The 21774-nt window shown below is 47.1% G+C and overlaps 1 protein-coding gene across 2 annotated transcripts in view; it reads left to right on the top strand.

The window, feature by feature from the left end:
• Window positions 1-17032: 17032 nt before the first annotated feature.
• Window positions 17033-21774, top strand: part of USPL1 (ubiquitin specific peptidase like 1) — a 33626-nt gene continuing 28884 nt past the window's right edge. Inside the window, exon 1 of one of the 2 annotated variants that reach the window (XM_006278367.4) lies at window positions 17033-17227. The gene's annotated coding sequence lies outside the window, so the exon portion shown is untranslated. The remainder of the gene's footprint in view (window positions 17228-21774) is intronic. The other variant, XM_006278368.4, reaches the window with a different exon arrangement.

Raw genomic sequence — 21774 nt, 5'->3', positions numbered from 1 at the left:
ACATGTTATTTCCAGTTTTAAATTACAGTCTGAGATGAAGAGACTGACAGATAATTAGAGGCAGTGAACTGGCCAATGTGTTGCAATAGCCAATTAGAAGGGTAATCAGCTTATACTGGCAAATACGAAGGGGAAATTAAGGCAGTTAAAATTTTATTTCAATTAAAACTTCTACAACTGACACTTCAGGTTCCAATGAAAAACTGCGTCTTACAAGATAAACTATTTTTCTTTCCCCAAACACAAGGCCTAAAAATATTCCCTAATCTTCATTAAAAATGTCCTTGATTCCTGATCAGAATATCTTGGTATAGCTATACCATTACAGTTTTTTAGTTTGGGGGAATACTATAAAACAAAAATATGGTTCAGTGGTAAAATGTGCAGCAATCCTGAAACACATAATGCCATCTTTACTTTGTGAGGGAGAAACCAAACAGCTCCATAGTTAAAGAAAGCCAAAATACCAAAACTTTTAATTCAGTGACTCTCAACCAAGGTGACTTGAGTTCCTTTAAAGGCAGCCATAGGGTACCACACAATCTTAGTGCTGGCAGACATGAAAATATGATTCATAAGTAGGGGTCTACCAAATTCAAGATTTTCGCAGAAACCATGAATTTGGTAGGTGCATTGTGAAAAAGCCCACCCCCCACCCCCAAGCCGAAAAACTGGCAGCAAGTAGGGTTGTGGGGGAGGGGAAGAAGGGAGCTGAAAACAGGCTGGAAGCCCTCTTCCTGAGGGGGGGTTGGGGGGAAGCAGGGGGAGGGTGGACTGAGGTTTTCTCTGCTGAGCATGACAGGCCCCTCCCACAGCTCCAATTGGCTGAGGGGCCCTGGAAGCCCTGCCCCTCACTGGAGATTGAGAGATGGCCATGGGTTGGGACTCCCAGGGCCCCTCAACCAGAGGTGTGGGGGGGGGGGGGGTCTGCCATGGTCCACCGTGAAAATGGTGACCATCGCTGCACTTGAATCACAGAATTGGGGGGAAGCCCCTGTGAATGACGTAGACCCCATATTCATAGGGTAAATTCAGAGATTTCAAGCAGGAATTCAATATTAAAGACATTCTGACCTGTTGTGGCTTTTCTGAGTTCTTTGCAACAGAAAAATTGCCATTATTTTTCTGTAGTAAAAAAAAAAGGTAGAAGCTAAGACCTGGAATTTTCCAAGCCATGTCTTCAGTCTAAAAAGCTGAGGAACACAGTACTAATTAATAGCTGATTATGAAAAATCTTTATGAGGAAAATTTGGAGAAAGAGCAGCACAAGAACTACAACTTTGACAAACAGGATGTTAATATGCAAGCCAAGCACCTGTTTAATTCAAATTTTTACTTGAAAGGTTATAAGAAAAGTTACTACACAACAAAGAGCTACTCAACACAGCTCACAAAGACATTCTCAAGGACAAAGAGGGACAGCCTTCCATCTTCAGCTCCCTCTGTGCAAAAATGAAGTTTATTTCCTACCTCTGGGGACTTTTTACCATCTTGTACCGTTTACACTTTTCCCAGAGCCGAACGAAGGGACTTTGATCCCGAAAGCTTGCAGAAAAGAACAATTTTCTTGCCATTTTCCAGTTGGTCTAATAAAAGGTATCATTTTGGAACCAAGAGTTCTAGTTTTTTGTATATAAGAAAAGTTAGCAACTTTGCACTCATATATGTAAGCCTAGAGGTACAATAAGATAGCTTGTGATTTGCACCACTTAGCAGCACTGTGAGCTATAATATAAATTAGAGGTGCACTGATACATTGGTCTGATATCAGATCGGTACTAGTATAAAGAAAACTGTCTGTATCGGATATCGGCCCGATGGGGCTGATAATTTGGCTGATAAATGCCTGTGCTGTGCACATTCACAGCATAGCACTCAGGAAGCAAAAAGCACATCTGGCAGTGTGGAGAGCTGCCTTCAGCTGTTAAGTCCGGTGTGGTGGAAGGGGAGGGAAGGGGCATGTGGGGGGTAGATCAAGGCTTCCGTTGGTGAGGGAGGGGGTGGGGGCAGGCACTGTCCAGGCGGGGTGGAAAGGGGGAGCTGCAGCTTGTGGTGGGGAGAAGTGGCTCCCACTGCTGCTTGCACTCCGGGAGGGCATAGGCACGGGCAGGCGGGGTGTGCCCCTTGAAATTGTGCACAGCAGGGTGGGCTGCAGCCGGGGCTGCATGGGGCTCTTCTCGGTGGAGGTTGGGCTCGGATAGGACGCCAGTGGCACTGGGAGGATGCTGCATCCACCCCAAATTTCACCACCGCTGTGCTCCCAGTGCCACCACTGCCAGCAGCCCAATGCAGCCCCGGATTTTCCTAATGTGAGGGTGGAGGTGGGGCGTTGAGCCAGGGCTGCACCGAGTGGCTGGCAGTGGTGGCGCTGGAAGCAGAGCACTGGCAAAATTTGGGCTGGATGCAGCATCCTCCCCGCGCTGCCGGCACCCACTCCAAGCCTAGCCCCTGCCGAGAAGAGCCCCACGTGGCCCTGGCTGCAGCCTGCCCTGTCCCACACAGATCCAGGGGGGCACATGTCCCCCTGGTGCCTTCCTGGGTTGCAAGCAGTGGTGACAGCCGTCCCCCTATCACGAGTTGTGGCTCTGTCCCCTCCACCCCGCCTGGGCAGCACCTCCCTCTGCCTCCTCCCTCACCACAGGCAGCGTTGATCTGCACCCCCGCCACGCCCCTTCCCTTTCCACCAGACCAGACTTAACCAGCTGGAGGTAGCTGTACCAGAAATCAGATCAGTATTAGCTAATATGCCTCCTTAAATATCAGCTATCGATATCGGCCCCAAAAATCTCCATCGGTGCACCCCTAATATAAATTCATAACTTTTAAAGAATATTTTAAAGGTATTACTTGGTTATTGTCCCAAATTTCATTAAGCTTTTAATAAACATGAGAGTATCTTACTACTCAGAAAGAGCTTAACTAATTTCCTTTTTCTCTAAAAGCTGTAAAATGATCAGCAATTAATAAAAAAGCACAGGTTTCTGGGCAAAGTCTTCAAAAGCCAGAACAACACTGCATGTTGTGTTAGAGTTTGATTGAGTGTATCAGTAACTCAGCTATAATGTCTTTATTAAATCCAAAAGCCAATAGCAGATATATAGTTACTTTAAGCCAGTTTTCAACCTTTTTTTTAGTAAGTGTACCCCCAGCAGCCCCCTTTTTAAAAAGTGTACCCCCAGGGGGGTGGGAGCAGCCAGATGCGGAGCAGGTCGGGGTGGCGAGCGGTCAGATGTGGTGGGGGGTGGCAAGTGGCCAGACACAGAGCAGGGGCATGGTGGGTGGTAGAGCACCGGCAGCGCAGCTTCTGTGGGCCCTGCTCTCACTCCGCCCTGGCCCTGCTCCTGTGAGGCAGCAGGTGTGCTACATCTGTGCCTGCCCCTGTATATTCCCTGGGACCTTTCAAATTACCTCCAGGGATATGCATACCCCAGGCTGACAACACCGCTTTAAGCAAATGCTCTAAAACACTGACAAAGAATGTTTTGCGTTTGAAAGCTTGTCTAACTTAATTCCAACCATGCAGTTGGTCCAATAAAAGTTATCACACCCAAAAAATCCTTGCCTCTTGCATACTTCCTGGATCATCACAGGTAGAACATAACTCTAAACAAACGGGTGCTCAAACCAAGGGGTGCTCAAACATCACTTTAAACAAAGGCATGCCAGGGCCCCATCCATCTGTGCAGAGGGAGGCAGGGGGCACACCAGCCCCAATACAGCGCAGAAAGGGGGCTTTGTCAGCCTCAACCCGAGCCCAAGGGGCATGACAAGGCCCCACTATAGCGGCAGGTTGGGGGCGTGCCCGTCCCCACAGCAATCCCATGGAAGGAAGAATGGCCAGGCCCCAAACCAGCCATGCAGGGGAAGAAGGCAAAGTTCCATAAGAAGAAGTGCAAAGTCCTGAACTTAGGACAGAACAGTCTCATGCACCGCTACAGGCTTGGGACTAACTGGCTAAGCAGCAGCTCCACAGAAAAGGACCTGGGGGTTATGGTGGACAATAAGCTGAATATGTGCCAACAGTGTGTGCTTGTTGCCAAGAAGGCTAACAGCATACTGGGTGCATTAGTAGGAGTGTTGTCAGCACTGAGGGAAGTAATTATTCCCCACTATTCTGCACTGGTGAGGTTACATGTGGAATACTGTGTTCAGTTTTGTGCCCCCTACTACAGAAGGGATGTGAAGTTGGAGAGTCCAGTGGACAACGAAAATGGTCAGGGACATACGCCATGAGACTTCTGAGGAGAGGCTGAGGGCACCGGGTTTATTTAGTCTCCAAAGAGAAGACTGAGGGGAAATTGATAGCCGCCTTCAACTACCTGAAAGGGGGGAGGGAGGCGGGGTCCAAAGAGGATGGAGCTAAATTCTTCTCAGTGGTGATAACAGAACAAGGAGCAATGTTCTCAAGTTGCAGCAAGGGAGGTTTACATTGGACATTAGGAAACACTTTCTGACTAAGAAATTGGTGAAGTACTGGAATGGCTTATCTAGAGAGGTGGTGGAATCTTGGAGGATTTTAAGGCTCGGGTCGACAAATCTCTGGCATGATCAAATTAAGGATGGTCCTGCTTTTAAGCAAGGCGTTGGACTAGATGACTTCCTGGAATCCCCTTCAACCCTAGTCTTCTATGATTCTATGATTAGAAACATTTGGAAAACTAGCACTATAAGAAACAAAGTTAGCGATATAGCATCCATGGGCATCTACACGCAAACAGCAGCTACATACCCATTGCAACACACTCCCCTGGTATAGCGCGCCACTACAGTGAAGTAGCTGCTAAAAATAATCATGTGCCACACATACAGCACAGTAAAGTTGCCATAGTGACACATGTAGATGCGCCTTGTATGTTGTGTTAGAATTTGATTGAGCGTGTCAGTAATTCAGTTAAAATGTCTTTATTAAATCCAAAAGCCAACAGAAGAGATGCACTTACTTTAAACAAATGCTCTAAAATATTGATAAAGAACCTCTTGTCTCAGCTCCAGTGGGTTAGCATGTAGTACTTATAAAGCAGCACTGGGGAAGTGATGCCAAGGTTGTGAGTTCAAGCATCACCTAGAGCATTTAACTTTTAGTTGAGACCTGGACACTGAAGCAAGCATGTGTATGCCCTTGGCTCCTGTGGAGTGGTAAGGAGCCAGCTGTAGGGAATTGGGAAGGGGTTTTCCTCCCATCCCTATTTAGCTGAGGGGAGAGCAGGAGGAGTCTGAACTCTATGCATCAGCGTCATTGGCTTCTGACAGAGTCTTCAGGTGAGTGCACATAAGGGAGTCTTAATGGGGTGGTGACTCGGAGCCTAGTCAGGGACCCTGCTGCAATGCTGCCTCCCACCTGGTGCTCCTCTGAGGCCTCCACACAGACAGAGCCTTTGGGTGGGTTGTCAGCACCCGGGCCCCCTGCCTGCAGGGGTTGCCTGGGGGGAATGGGAATCCCCTCACCTGTCCTACATGTGCCCTGCTTGAGGCTTTGGAGAGGCAGGTGAGGGAACTCCACCTCCAAGCAGAGGATCAGGGCCACAGAGGATGAGATTGATGGTTACTTTCAGTCTCTGCAGGACAAGACACCTGACAGAGAAGTAGCAAGGGAATGCCCTGAAGCAGACGCAGGAGAGCGGAGGATGGTCCTGGGCCAGACCTCTCACCGCAGAGACAGCTTCCCCAGTGCAGATGGGGAACAAATATGAGGCCCTGGCTGTACTGGAGGAGCGTGTGGTGGAGGAAAGTGCACTGGAGGAGTCTACAACCATCACTGAGCAAGCTGAGGGCCAGCCAGATAACTGGAGGAAGAGACGCTGCGTCATCATACTGGGCAACTCCCTGCTGAGAGGAACAGAGGGACCCATCTGTTGCCAGGATCCCATGGCACAAGAGGTTTGCTGCCTGCCTGGAATCAGGATCAGGGATGTCACAGCAAGGACTCCTGACCTCATCCCATGGTCCTCACCCATGTAGGAACAAATGATGCGGCCAGGAATAGTCCAGACCATATCATGAGTGACTACAGGGTTCTGGGGACCAGGCATAGGAAGACAGGGGCGCAGGTGGTCTTCTCATCAATCCTCCTGGTCAGCGGTCGCAGTAGGAATCACGTCACCTGTCAGAGAAGTCAACCTGTGGCTCCGGAGTTAGTGCCATCGTGCAGGTTTTGGCTTCCTGGATCACAATCTGCACTTCCATGCAAGGGACTTCCTGGGATGCAATGGGCTTCATTTCTCCGCAAAAGGTAAGAGTCTCTTTTCTTACAGGTTGGTTGATCTCCTACGCTGGGCTTTAAACTAGGTTTGACGGGGGACAGGGAGGCAGGAGATGGAGAGAGCCTGGGACCTATAAACTATGAGACATACAACAGTACATCCCAGGTAAGTACTAAGGGACCCACTGGGCATCAGAATGGGGGGGCACCAAAGGCACCATTTGGAGGGCTCAAGTGCCTCTATACTAATGCTAGGAACATGGGGAACAAGCAGGAAGAACTCACACTCCTGCTTGTAGACAATAACTTCGATTTAGTTGGGCTAACAGAAACCTGGTGGGCCCCTACCCATGAATGGGCAGCATGCATTGAGGGCTATAGGTTGTACAGACAGGACAGAGTGGTGGGGGGAAGGGAGGGAGGTTGCTCTCTATGTTAAGAAGCATTATACATCTAGTTTAATCAAAATGGGATCAGAGGAGGAGAAAGTTAAGGCATTGTGGGTTAGGATACATGGAGGTCAAGGGGAAAGGGACTTGGTGATGGGGGTCTGCTACAGACCACCACATCAAGAAAGAGAGCTAGACTTGAAATTCTTGAGGCAGCTCTCAGAGGCTGTACAGTCTAGGGACATGGTTGTCATGGGGGACCTAAACTACCCTGACATCTGCTGGGAAGAGCAGTCAGCCAAATCTGACCGTTCACCTAACACAGGGAGTATATGGTCCCACTAGGGGGAATGCCTTACTGGACTTGGTGTTGGCTACGGGGGATGACCTGGTAGGGGAGCTACAGATTCGCGGTCACCTTGGGGACAGTGACCACCACTCAATCAAATTCATCATACAGCATAGAATGAGTAAGATAATAATAGGGTGGAAGTGCTTGACTTTAGGAAGACTTATCTTCAGTGTGCTCAGTTTAATCAATGATGCACTGCAGGATAGGAGTATTGGCGAGATGGGAGTCCAGGAAGGGTTGTCATTCCTAAAGGAAGTGATCCTTCAGGCACAGAGGGAGATGATCCCACTGCGAGGGAAAGGGGAGAAAGGGGCCAAAAAACTTCCTTGGCTAAACACAGACATCCAGAAGAGCCTAAGGGCAAAAAAAAAAAAAAAAGGCATATAGGTGGTGAAAGCAGGAGGAAGCTACCAAAGAGGAGTGTATCTACTTGGCCCGCACTTGCAGGGAGGCAGTTAGAAAGGCCAAAGCAACTACAGAGCTGAGGCTGTCAACACAAATTAAAGACAACAAAAAGTCTATTTTTAGGTATGTAGGGAGTAAAAGGAAGGCGCAGGGCAGCATAGGACCTGTACTAAAGAAACAGGAGCAATTAGTGACAGATGGGGGGGGAACGACGGGATGACAAGGCTGAGCTATTCAATGAGTTTTTTGCCTCAGTGTTCTTGAACAAGGGTCAAGATAAGTCTCCTAACAGGTTCTTAGATGGGTATCAGAGGGATACCAGCCTACCAACTGTCAACGCTGACGTGGTACAGAGTCACTTGGATGGACTGGATATGTTTAAGGTAGCAGACCCAGATGAGCTGCATCTGCGAGTACTGAAGGCATTTGCCGGTGTCATAGCAGAACCACTGGCATGGCTGTTTGAGCACTCGTAGCACTCGGGTCAGGTCCCAGAGGACTGGAAAAGGGCCAATATGGTCCCTATTTTCAAGAAGGGGAGGAAAGAGGATCCAAGTCATTATAGGCCAGTCAGCCTCACCTCCATCCTTGGAAAAATCTTTGAAAAGATTATTAAGGATCATATTTGTGGGAGTCCAGTGGGAAATATAATGCAGCAGGGCAACCAGCGTTGATCCGTAGCAGGTAGATCACGCCTGACTAATCTGGTTTCATTTTATAACCAGGTCACAAAATGCTGATGCAGAAGTAGAGGTGGATGTAGTTTTTTTGGATTTTAGGAAGACCTTCAATACGGTATCTCATCCCATTCTCTTAAATAAATTAACAGGCTGTGACTTAGATGTTTACATGGTCTGGTGGGTGGCAAATTGGCTTGCGGGTCGCACCCAGAGAGTGGTAGCAGACAGGTTGGTATCGACCTGGAAGGATCTGGGTAGTGGGGTCCCACCGGGCTCAGTCCTCAGACCTGCACTCTTCAGTGCCTTCATCAGTGACTTGGATGTGGACGTGAAGTGTCCTCTGTACAAGTTTGCAGATGATACTAAATTGTGGGGTGAAGTAAACACTCTGGAGGGTAGGGAATGACTGCAGGCAGACCTGGACAGGTTGGAAAAGTGGGCTGAACACAACAGGACGCAGTACAACGAAGACAAATGCAGAGTATTGCACCTAGGACGGAAAAATATCCAGCGCACCTACTGGCTAGGAAATGACCCTCTCAGCAGCACAGAAGCAGAAAGGGTTCTCGGAGTCATAGTGGACTCCAAGATAAGCATGAGTCATCAGTGTGACAAAATCATCAGCAAAGCTAAATGCACTTTATCATGCATCAGCAGATGCATGACAAATAGAACCAAGAAGGTGATACTTCCCCTTTATGTGGCATTGGTCAGACTGCAGTTGGAGTACTGCGTCCAGTTTTGGGAGCCATACTTTAAGAAGGATGTGGACAGCTTCAAGAGGGTCCAGAGGAGGGCCACTTGTATGGTTAAGGGTTTACAGGCTAAGCCCTATGAGGAGAGACTAAGGGACCTGGACCTCTTCAGCCTCCACAAGAGAAGGCTGAGAAGTAATCTTGTGGCCAACTACAAATTCATTAGGGGGGCGTAGCAAGGAACCAGAGATGCTCTGTTCACCAGGACGCCTCTTGGGGTAACAAGGAACAATGGTCACAAACTGACAGAGAGCAGATTTAGGCTAGACATCAGGAAAAATTTCTTCACGGTAAGGGTGGCCAAAATTTGGAATAGGCTTCCAGGGGAGGTGGTGCTCTCCCCTACCTTGGGAGTCTTTAAGAGAAGGCTGGATAGGCATCTGGCTGGGGTCATCTGACCCCAGCACTCTTTCCTGCCTAGGCAGGGGGTGGACTCAATGATCTGTTGAGGTCCCTTCCAACCCTAGCATCTATGAATCTATTAATGTATGAATCTTGTGTTTGAAAGCTTATCTAACTTAATTCCAACCATGCAGTTGGTCCAATAAAAGTTACCACACCCAAAAAATCCTTGCCTTTTGCATGCTTCCTGGATCATCACAGCTAGAACACCACTCTAAACAAAGAGTGCTCAACCTTTTTGTCTGGTGAAACGGATGGGCAGTGCCCAATCCATATGCAAGCAGTACGCAGTCAGTGGTTCCAATCTGGGGCCCAAGGAGTTCATGACAGGGCCCCATCCAGCTGTCCAGAGGGGGGTAGGGCACAGCCCAGTCCTGATCCAGCATGAAAAGGGATTTTTGGCCAGCCCCAATCGAAGCCCATGGAGGGAGGAAAGGTAGGGGCATGACAAGAACCCAATCCATCGGCAATGGGGGGGGGGGGGGGGGGTGCCTCACTGGAGGAAAGAGATTAGACAGGTGAGAAACTGCCAAATTTCCCAACTGTGGGGAGCCCAATGGGGCAGATATCATAGCTCTACAGGCTGTAATTGGCCCATGGACCAGAGGTTGAGCACCCGTGCTCTAACACTATCATCAAAATGCAATAACAATATTTATTATGCTTGCAAACATTGAATTAGAACACTTACAGCTGGGCTAGCACAAAGATTCTAGCTATCCCATGCTGGCTGACTCCCAGGGAAGCTCACTAGCAAAGAATCCACCTCTCCTACCTCTTCCCCTCCCGTCCCCCCTGCCCTGATGCAGCCTTGGCGCCCGGCTATCTTCCCCCATATCTGGCAGGTACCCATCCCCCCTGCCCACACACACACAGTCCCCAAGTCCTGGACCTCCAACCCCCACTGATCATACACTTACCTGCATCCAGCTATTGGTGCTACTCCCAGGACCCTGCCAACTGAAGCATTTTGATTGTCTGTCTGGCTGCCTCCCTCAAGTCACAGATTCCTGAAACTGTCTTGCTTGAACCTGAGATGATAAAATATCCCACTACCTATTACATTACATTTCTTAATTCCTATATGTTTAATTTTTGTTGAAGTTACAGTAATCAAATATTCAAATAAGAGCTATGATGCTATGCAATTGCCAGGTTAAGATTAAGTGCAGTTTTAGTAAAAAGAAAACCCTTATTTCTCTAAATCAAATTTGCTTAGTATATAAGGGAAGAGGTGAAATAAATGGGGTGGGTTTTTTCATCCCAGACCTACACACTACTCCTGAATTTAAAAGCCAAACTGACCTCTTGCCTATTTATAAACCATGACAGGTGGTAAAAGAAGATATTCTTACAGGATCGTTTTTCAGATTTTGTTCTGTTCAATCACTTCCCCAAAGTCACCCCTCCCTGTGTTTTTCCTTTTTGATCCAAATCCTCCAACCAAGAGAGAAAGAGAAAGGTCCCAAGGCCTAAAATTGTAATTTATCAGCGTGAAGCTCATGTGTGTTTGCACAACAACCAGTGCAATCAGTGGGCTAATGTGGCCTACAAACATTACCAAAATAAAACTAACCTATAAAAACTTCAATATCCCATGCTGTATCTATTAAGACTCATTTCCTTTGTTTGGTTTACTCTAGCTAAGCAAATGAAGTCATAATACTAGATTTATTAGCTGCTTTAAAGGTAAGACCTGCCTTAGCTTTGCTGTATATTTGTAAAACTACAGTTTCACACCCCACTTCTGCAAATGATTATGTATACATTTAGCCTCATGCACTAATAGTCTTACTGAGTTTAACAGCTCATTTGTTTAAAACTATGCACACACACAGACTTGGTCTTCGAATACAAATGGAGCTTTTTCAGACTATATCTTTTCAAGATAAGGACTAACAAACAGGCCATAGTGACAAATGCAGTTGCGTTGACATAAACGGGAATTTTAATTTCATCTACATGCACCCTAAGTCTTTATTTGCATTTGTACAGCATCTGCTACAAAAGAACCTGTCAGGATTGTCACCTCTCCTCATCAAAGGACATACAAATAATTAACACATTAATCAAATATCATGGTTATCTAGTATACAGAAAAAGTATGTAGCAGGGCACTGGGATGTGCCTGATCCTTTAGGAGAGCAAGCAGCCTGAGAGGCTGCTTTTAGGGGGCAGGGGGGAGCTAATGAGGGACTCACCTGGCTGGAAGAGGGCTCAGGCTGGAGTTATATGAGCCCAGAGTCTGCACCAGTCTGTTAGTTTCTCCCCAGCTACTGCATAGTGCAGAACTCCTGGCAGCAGGGTCCCTGAAGGGAACTGGATTTTGGCTGAACAACTCTACAGGTCTGGAAACAGAGGCAAGTTCCTTGGACCGAGGAAGACTGGGTTTACAGGCAAGTGGTCTTTATGTTACACCTCTAAAGATTGAGGTGTCTGCCAGACGGTGGTGATGTTTCTTATTTATTTATGTTTAGCCTTGAACCCTGTGGGTGCAGACTCAAGGCTTGTTTAGAGAGCCAGTATCCCAGGAGCCCTCACACTGAGGGTGGGACCCAGTGAGTGGTCCCAGAACTGAAAAAAGGCTGAGACCCAGATCACGATGTCCAAGAGTCCCAGAGCCACCTGTGTCCGGGGCTGGGCAGAGGAGGGGTCTGAGAGCTCAAGAGGGCAGAGTGTATAAGAAGGAAAATCAAAGGGAAAACATCTCTGAGGCTTAGGGCATGGTGTAGGGGAGGAAAAGGAACTACACAGTTTGCCCTTAAGGCTACAGGTGCCCTACAGGGACCTAGTCAGGCCAAGAGGAACCTACCAAGGTTGGATGTCTGGATAGAGGCCAATGGGGCCTCAGACCCAGTGGAAACTTATTGGATTCAGGCTCACACTAAGGCCTGCTAGCAGCCTCCTTGAATCAACCTGTAATATTAAGAGCAAGGCACGGCTGGTGAACAATGAAGAGACAGTGACATTAGAGTTGGAGCCAGGCAGGAGCAGCAAGGCCACTAGGGGGGTGTCATGGCAGCCCCTGTGGCTGTGAGCCTGTCACAGAGTACTTTTATTTCTTCCATTGAAAGGAAAATATAAAGTAGTAATAAAATTATGATCGCATAATCTGTGATTCCATGACTTATTTAAAATTGGTTTAATGGACCACCTATAGTACAGTGCAGCCCCAACATTTTTACATGGCAGGCCAGACTGTCAGTGGCCAGTACATTTGTGGGCTGGATCCAGGTGTTCCTGCTCTGGCACATGGGTGGGCACCATCTGGCCAGGTGGGGGACAAACTGGCTCCAACACAGCCCTGATAGGGAAAGGAGCTTGACCCATCCTTGTGAAGAGGGAAAGAAGGCTAGCCAGGTGACCCTGTAGGGAGGGAAAGAGTGCATGACCTGGCCCAACCCAGCCCTGCAGGAAAGGAAGGGGACATGGTCCAACCCTGATTCAGAAGTGGGGGAACGTGGCCCAGGCCCACGGGGGAAAGAGGCATAGCTTGGCTCAGACCAGCCATGCAGGTATTGGGGCTTGGGGATTTGGCAGGGGAAAGTGGGGGGGAGGCTGTATTCATGGCCACCACTGGCTTGCTGCCAACTCCCCAGACCAATGGGGAGCCCCACAGGCCACATGTGATGGCTCCATGGGGCTGCATTTGGCCCAGGGGCTGGAAATTGAGCAACCCTTGTCTAGTAGATGTATAATATGTCAATTTCTATTTGCTTACATAGATCATTAATAAAACATAAATATCAATGAAATGTTAGTTAAAATCTCAGAAGATTAAAAAATATCTGTCACCATTTTCATTTTTATACTCTCAGCCTTGTATGGGTAGCCATTTTTTAATATAACATTAGATATCGTTTTCAAAAGATACTTCCTGTTTAAAAATATGGATAAGTGGAGCAGCTGTAAATGCTTCACAACAAGTTGTAGCACTGAAAGAAGAAGGAAAAAAAGTTACTTTCTCAATTAGTGAATTATTTAACATTTTGGACTCTAATAATATCCATGGTTAGTTCTGTAGACAATACATTTAGAAATCCTTTCCAAGAGTTACAAAAGTTCTATGTTCAATACAAATCACCATTTGCAAAGATATTAACAGAGCCAACAAACAGTCTTCAAAGCAACGTTGAAAACAGTACAAGAAAAGCTGGAAAGTAGGGTTTGATGCTTTTCCACCACAAATCATACTAGCCTATCTTCAAAAAGGCCAAAAGGTTCCCAAATAGTTATGACTTTTATTCCCTACCAGCCTTTACTACACCTGAACTAGCAGCTTAAAAGTCAAAACTTTTCATTCTATTTTTAATCCGTCTTGTTTTTTATTTTTTTTAATCTATTTTTAATATTTCTTATTTCCCCAAGAAAAGCCATTTTAAGGATCCAGTCCAATTGACACTGAAATGAATGGGAGTCTTTTCATTGACTTTACAGAGTACTGAATCAAGCCCAAAGCATTCATAGTGGATGATTTCCTCTTTGGAACCCCACCCACCCACTCTACAAGAGAAATCACCTATCAGTTATGACACCACATACGAATATAAAAGCAGAGACTCGCCAAAACAAAAGCAAAAAACCCAACCTCCATTAATCATTGTTAAAACAGAAACATGTTTCTGAATATAAATCAGGAAGAAGAGGGGCTTTTTTCAGAATTGAGGAAATCAGGACTGTTAGTCTTAATTTTACACAGAAGAGCAATTTAAAAAATATCCCATATAAAATCCTAAGATTAATGTAAAAAGATGATACTATCTCACCAGAGGAAAGAGTTGAGACAGGTGAGAAACAGAATCTAGTATTAATGGAAGGGTAATTATTGGTTTGCCTAGACACTTGTTTCTATTTCCTCTAATATAATTTCCCAACCTTAAAATACATTGCACCTTCTCTTTGGGTGTGCATCATACAGTATTTCATTACAATACTTTACCCATTTAAAGGTAAAAATCCCAGTGATACAACATTCAAATGGGAAGATTTAAAATTATAGCAAACACTATAATAAATATCCCCCCACCACAATTCTGCCTAGATAAGTCTTTTGGTTTATATTTAACAAAAGAAGATTAATATAATTCTTCATACATGTTCAAGTTAACAGGAACAGAATGATTCATATACACTACAGTGCTAAAATAACTGCATTACTGGACTCATTTTTGGCATCTAAACCTATTACTTATGTTCACTTTGAAATTTTAAAAGCCTTGGTGGGATGATATAGTTGAAGACAGTCCTGCTTCAAGCAGGGCATTAGACTAGGTGACCTCCTGAGGTCCCTTCCAACCCTAATTTTCAATAATTCTGTTTAGCTTTGAGAGCTTTTAAGTATGGAAAGTTTCATTCAAGAAGTGAGAGCTTCTATTCAAGATTTTTCTCCTCCCCCCAAAATGCAGGAGCATATGAAATCAGATTTTACTGTAAGTGTTTTTAAAGCATAATTATAACTGTTATTGCTAAATGAATAGATCAGCCTAGAAAGGTAAGCCAAACAACTTCCTATGTCAGGGAGCGGATACGTAGTAAATTAACCGGAATCAAAGTGGTTCCATAACTTCATCAAGCACTTTCTCTTTTCTTTTCCTATGTGCATGCATGACTATGCAAAGGGTGTGCGAAATAATGTTTCAGGCCTCACCTAGCCAGATATTGTGCCTATTTAATTAAAATTGGTTTTAAAAAGTTATCAATACAAGCTGCACCAAGAAAACCACTTGTGAATTGGTGTGCACTAGCTTAAATTGACCAGATTGAGTAAACCAGAGTTAAACTGGTTCAACTTTTCGTGTAAGCAAAGCCAGAGGCATAACCAGGAACTTTAGTGCCCTGGGGAAGATAGTGCAGAGTGCTGGAGAGGGAAGTGAGGAGTATCAGGCGCTGGAGAGTCCCTGAAAACTGGCAGGTACAGTAATGAACAAACTGCAACTTGAGGCCTTTAGGCCTAAGGTGAATAAAACAAGGATACAATTTTAGTCCTACTTAATGTCTTCACTGGAGCATTTCTGAAATCAGTTCCCATTAACAAGCATGAAAAATATATCCAGTTGCTATTTAAGATGCTATAGAGAAAGCTATCATCATGGCTTCCTGTATCTAGTACAGTGGTTTCTCAGCCTTTTTTGGCTCTGGGTACCCTTCTGTAACTTGCCTGAATTTTGTGGCACCTGCATTTCAAAAACTAATTTCACTCATTTTTTCATTATAAAAATAGTAGACTGACTCCCATCCCTACCTCTTGCAAAGAGCTTAGACCACAGCAGATAAGAATGGCTTCTGATGCTATGGATTCCTACCTGAAATCTCAAAGTTTATCTTGTGAATCACATGAAGGTGTTTACATGCCTAAACTAAACTAAGAGCTAATATCACAAAGGAGCCCAGTTGAGACTGATTTATTTAATGTACCGAGACAATCTTATAAGGTCTCTTTATTTAGGATGTTGCTGGAAAAAAAAGTTTATTTTTGCCAGATGCTTACAAAAGCTGATGCATCTCCATTTCAGTGAGTCTACATGGTGCATACAACAACCAAAACAATTCCTAAGGTTACTGCAGAAACCTAAGTATTGAACAAACCTTAAATCATACACCTGGGCTGCATCCAGCAGGGCAGGAAGCATGGGCTAGTAAAAATAAGAAAAGTACCAGCAATGGTTGCACGTACCCATGAGCTTCCAGTGAAATGGGTCAACTGGATTCAACTCATTGGGCTAAAAGGAATCTCATTTTAAATGGTGACTCCACCAAACTCTTTCCCCCACACCACATGCTCTGAGAATCTAATGCTCAAATCTACCCAGTGCTCTACTCTCTCACTCACTCTGTATGTGCGCACATGCAGCCATATACATGCATGTACATGTGTGTATGCATGTACATCCATATGCATGTACAGGTGTATACACATAGTGCACCTGTAGCGTATAAGGTATACCGTGCGTGCATGGGGGTGCATGTGTTTGTGTGTGTGCATGCAGGTGTGGCAAACATGCAGAAGTTTATGTGCATTGCCACGTGCACTCTTTCCATATATGTATACCTACATGCACACACATATATATATACACATGTATAAGTGTATATGTAGATATACACACATCCGCCCCCCCCTTACAAATACTCTTTGGCAATCCCTCACAGTTGAGGATGATCCTCCTTCATGAGGCCAATCCAGGATCAACGGACTCTACTGCAGCTGAGGTGTGCATTTCTGTGTGGGTGGGTGGCTCTGGATTCTTGATCCGACCCACAACAGGCTGTTTCTGCTGTTCCTGTTTCTCCCTCTCCAGCTGTTGTGCAGTAGACTCTACCTCCATTTGGGGCGATCCTGGGCCTGGGCCATCACTGTCCAAGAGTTGATGTTGGTGCTGCATTTTTTCGAAGTGGGACCTGAGGACGTCCTTGAAACGCTTTCTCTGCCCTCCTCCTGAACGTGTGCCTGCAATATAAACACCCCCCTCCCATCATTTCTGCAGGACTTCCCTTCTCTCCCCCCGCTGAGACGATGGAGTCTTGGCACCCAACTAGCAGTAGGGCGAGGCCTCGGCATGGGCATGTGCCAGCGACAATGGCGCCTCGACTCCAGCCTCCGGAGCCTGCGCTGCGCTGCGCTGCGCACGCGCGAACGCCCCTATTCCTCCCCCCACTTCGAACAGTTCTCTCTGTCCCCCCCGCCCGCTGTTCTGACGCGCGAGCTCCCCCATTGGCCGCAGCGCCCGAGCTACGGGCGCCGGAAGTGCGTAGGGTTGGGGCGGCCGCAGCGTGAGGCGCGTTGGCTGCCGTCCATTCCGGAGCGCGCTGAGCGGCTCCGGGTGAGGGGCGGGGCGGGGCATGCGCTGTGCTGCTGCGTAGCGCGGGCCGGACTAGGCGGCACCCACGTGCGGGCAGCTGGCCTGGGGCTACGGCCCCCTCCCAGCCCCGCTGAGGGCGGCAGCCGCGTCTCGTTTCAGGGTGGCGGCAGTGGGGGGACATGAGCCGGGGCCGGGGCGCTCGCGGGTGAAGGCGGAGGCCAGAACTGGGCGAGGAGCGGCGAGCAGGTGAGATGCGGGCTCCTGGAGCCGGGTGGGCTGAGGGGCAGGTGCGCGGGGCCGGCTCCGTCGCCTCAAGTGAGTGCGGGCGGGTGCTGACGAGAGACCGGGGCAGCCTCGAGGTGGCTCCCTCCCCACCCTTCAGCCAGGCTCAGGGCATGGGGCAGTTAAACCTTGAATCCCTGTTTGCTGTTGCGACTGCCGCCTTTGCTTGCCGGGGGGGGGGGCAACGGTCAAGGGAAACTTCCAAGGTAAATCTCACTTCGGGCTGTGATGAGCTTTGTAGTTCCCGCCCCTCCTCCTTCCCATTCACTTCAGGGGAAAGCAGTTGGAGAACTGAGGCCAGCCAGCAGGAGTTTGTCCAGCTTGTTTGAGCCATGCAGTTAGTGCAGAGAATTGTTTCTCACTTCCATGTGGTTGATATTTATTAAAACTGGTCAGTAGGACTTTGAATAGGAATTCTTGACTATAAACTCTTTCCTTGTCTGCAAGAGACTCTATAAAAAATCTCCAAGTAGATGTCCTATTTTGTATATTTTGCTTCTGAAATAGATGCTGGCATTTTATTTTTAAGCCAGTAGATTTGACATACATTCTATCAAGCTTTGTCACTTCAGTTTAGAATATTAGTAATTGTCCTATTTTCTGATGAGTTCAGTTAGATTTGAGATGTAAGTTTTGACTTCATAGTTTTAAGAATGCACACTTTTGAAACCCCTTCATTTCTTTTTGATTATTAAAATGCAGGGTCTCTGGATAAGTGTTGGAAGGGTTAGGAGTAGTTCTAGGACCAGGTTTGCAAGAGGGGTATACCTATGCTGGATAGAAAAGGAAAGAGTACAGGGGATTGAAAAGCTGTCCCACAGACTCTACAAATATCTCATGTAGGTTTCTTTCATTTCAGCCTTGTCTCAGAGAGAGACTGTGGGATAAGATATATCCTGTGTTTTAGAATATAGCAGGGCTTAAGTAGTTGTCCCTCTTGGCTACTGCTGAGTACAAAGCTGTTATATCATAGTGACACTGAGAAATTGTCAATAAGTTAAAAAAAAACAAAAAAACAACCCTCTCTGATGTTGCAAAGATATAAATGCCTGAACAGTTCAACTGGTGCCACTTTGCTTCATTTTGTTTTGCCCACTTTGAGGAGCAAAAGTACTGCTGTCTCTGGGATCCCCACTTGTTGGTTTATTCTGTCTATTCTGCACTAAAGGAGTGGTCACTGAATGTTTTCAGCTAAAATTTATTGTACTCTTAAAAGCGCAATAAAATATGGACATACATGGCTGAGGATACTGTTATAAGTAAGTGGTTGTGATTTACTTGGATGTCACAAAATAACATCTTGGGAAAGATGGTGGGGCTACAACACAAGCTTGTGCATTCTGTCCTGTCCAAGTGTTTTCCCTTTGTAAAAGTAGATAGTAAAAGGATTATGACTTGAGTTGAGACATAATCCATTCTGTTCCTCTGTTAAGTCATCCATAAATCAGTATTAATGAAGCCAAAAGATAAATATTGCCTGAAACAATCAAACTAGGTAATACATATTTTTTAATATTCATCAGACATACCAGTTTCAATGGCCAGGGATTAAGGATGCTGACACATGTTCATGTACATGTTAATCGCACCATAAATAGGAATAGTGCCACACATTCAGAGATCTGTGGTGCTATAAAGTAGCAAACCAGCCACAAAGGTAATACATAAAATGTGGACCATTTTTGTGGCTGGTTTGCATGGTACCATGAGTTGAGCATGTGGTATGTGTCCCTACATGAGCTGTGAGGCAAGGCAGACAACCAGTCCAGTTGCAGGCAGCCCCTCAACTCCCTACACTGGTAATCTTGTAAAAGCAATTGATTTGCAAGGTTCCTGTTAAAGTAATGGTGTATTTGGGATTGGTCCTCGATCCAAGCAATTGCCCATCCTGCTATATGTTTGTGGCCTGGTAGGATATGTAGAGTGTTTTTTTTTTTTTTCAGATTGGGGATGAGATACCATGACATTATTTATATGTCTGCCAGTGTTCCAAAAGCCACAGCTTCAGTGTCACGGTTTTGCTGAGCTTCTAAAGTAGGGGTCAGCAATGTTTTTGCAGGGTGCCAAAAACACCTACAGCCTTGACTTCTAAAATGTTAATGTGATGGTAGGGAGTTGCAAGGGGCCGGATCCTTGTTGTGGCAGCATAGCCCCACCCCTTTCTCCAAGGTGTGCATGCCAAACAATGCCTTTGTATGCCACACTTCGGTATGCATGCTAGCTAGGTGTTGCCTACCCCTGTTCTGAAGGGAGATGTAACTAAAAGTTTAGCAGCCAAATAAACAATGATAGATCACTAAATAGTATATACTAGTGAATCGTGTTGCCTGCCTTTTTAATATTGTGCATTTCTGGGGAGGGCAGCAGCAGAAAATTACTTGTCACATGATACACAAAAACCCCTATGGTTTTAACTATATGTAATAATTAGAGGTACACCGATACATTGGTCCAATATCGGATCAGTACCAATATAAAGAAAATTTTCTGCATCAGATATCGGTCCAACGGGGCCGATAATTTGGTGGATAAATGCTCATGCTGCGCGCAACCGCAGCACAGCACTCAGGCAGCCAAAAGAGCAGAGCCAGCAGCGTGGAGAGCTGCCTTCAGCTGGTCAGTCCGTTGTGGTAGAAGGGGAGGGGGCAGATCAATGCTCCCTGTGGGGGGGGAATGCTCCCTGTGGGGGGTGGCGGCTCCCACTTGCACCCCAGGGGGCGGGCTGCGCAGGGCTCTTCTTGGTGGGGCTAGTCTCGGAGCGGATGCCGGTGGCACCGGGAGGATGCTGCGTCCACCTGAAATTTTGCCTCAGCTCCGCTCCCAGCTGCTGCTCTGGCTCAATGCCTGCCTCAACCCATGCACCGGAAGAGCGGCAGGCAGCAGCAGCATTGGGAACAGAGCTGCGGCTTAATTTGGGGTGGATGCAGCATCCTCCCGGTGCCCACTCTGAGCCCAGCCCCTGCCAAGAAGAGCTCCGTGCAGCCTCAGCTTCAGCCTACCTTGCCCTGCCCAGGTCCGGGGTATACACCTTCCCCCGGTGCCCTCCCAGGGTGCAAGCAGCAGTGGGAGCCTCTGTCCTGCCTGGGTAGCATCTACTCCTGCCCCTCCCTCACCACAGGGGGGCATTGATCTGCCTCCCCCATGCCCTTTCCTTCCCCTTCCACCACACCGGTCTTACTGGCTGGAGCTAGCTGTATCGGAAATTGGATCGGTATCTGCCGATATGCCTCCTTAAATATCGGCTATCAATATCGGCCCCCAAAATCTTTATTGGTACACCCCTAGTAATAATCGTCATAATAGAGAGGTAATGTGCCACAAGGCAAAAAGATAGCATATAGTCCAGGAGAGCTGCACTTGAGTTAATGTTAGGTATAGGTCATTCTTGAGCCTGATATGCGCTATAACATTCATATGTTTTGATTACAAATAATTAATACTTAGATACCCCTTTGCATTGAAATACGAGAATAAATGCTTTTATTACTACAATTTGGCCAGTCTCCATTGATAAGGTAAATGGGTTTGATTGAGTTGGACTGGTATTTCCATGGACCACCAAGGAAAACTACTGGAGAAAGTGGAGTTGCCAATTTAGAAAGTATCGTTCTTTCCCGTGAGTCCAAATTATATGAGTTGGTATCCCCCGTTCATGGTAATTGAGAGCATTGCTGCTGAAAATGTCATCCTCCAAATGTAGGCTATGCCTAAGCTTAATTTACGTAGGAGTAACAAGTTACCAAAACAGGGGTGTACTAATAAAGATTTTTTGGCCGATTATTAACCAGCCATGTCTGCCAATATTGATCCAATTGCCGATATGCAGCCTGGCAGCTTGGAGAACAGTATCTGGCCAGTAAGTCTGGGGGGCGGGAGGGGAAAGGCATGGGGGGGCATAGATCGAGGACCCTGCAGTGAGGGAGGCAGTGTGGTAGGGGCGGACATTGCCCAGCCAGGGCACAGGGCAGAGCTGCAAGGGGGCTGGGTTCCTGGCCACTGCGCACATCCCCAGGAGAGGCGTGGGGGGCACGTGCCTTGGATTTGTGCTCAGGGTGAGGGCAAGTTGCCCTCTGTGGACTCAGGGCTGTGCTGGTCTCTTCCCAACAGGGGCAGTCTGGGCTGGGGCTGTGCTCAGGGCAGACAGGCAGCGGCATTGGAGCGGGGGGTAAAGGGGAACTGCAGCCACCCCAAAATTTGCCATAGCCCCTACTCTCAGCCCACTGCCCTGCCCCCACCTGCCCCAAGTGCAGCCCCAGCCCAGCCCCACATCTGGGAAGAGGCCAGCACAGCCCCTAGCTATGAGCCCACAGTGGGCAGCCCACCCTTGCCTCATACACAAATCCGGGGGGCACGTGCCCTCCATGTCTTCCCCTGGGGTGCGTACAGTGTCTGGAGCTGCCTACCCCTTTCCCTTGGACAAGCTGCCCACAGCTCCATCCCACACCCCGCCCCACCTGGGCAGTGCCTGCCTCTGCCCCAGCCCCTACTCCCTCCCTTACCATGGGGCCTCA

The sequence above is a fragment of the Alligator mississippiensis genome, chromosome 1, assembly GCF_030867095.1.
Source record: "Alligator mississippiensis isolate rAllMis1 chromosome 1, rAllMis1, whole genome shotgun sequence".
Taxonomy (NCBI): Eukaryota; Metazoa; Chordata; order Crocodylia; family Alligatoridae; genus Alligator; species Alligator mississippiensis.
Note: the sequence above shows the minus strand (reverse complement) of the source record. Positions and strands in the feature narration are given on the sequence as shown.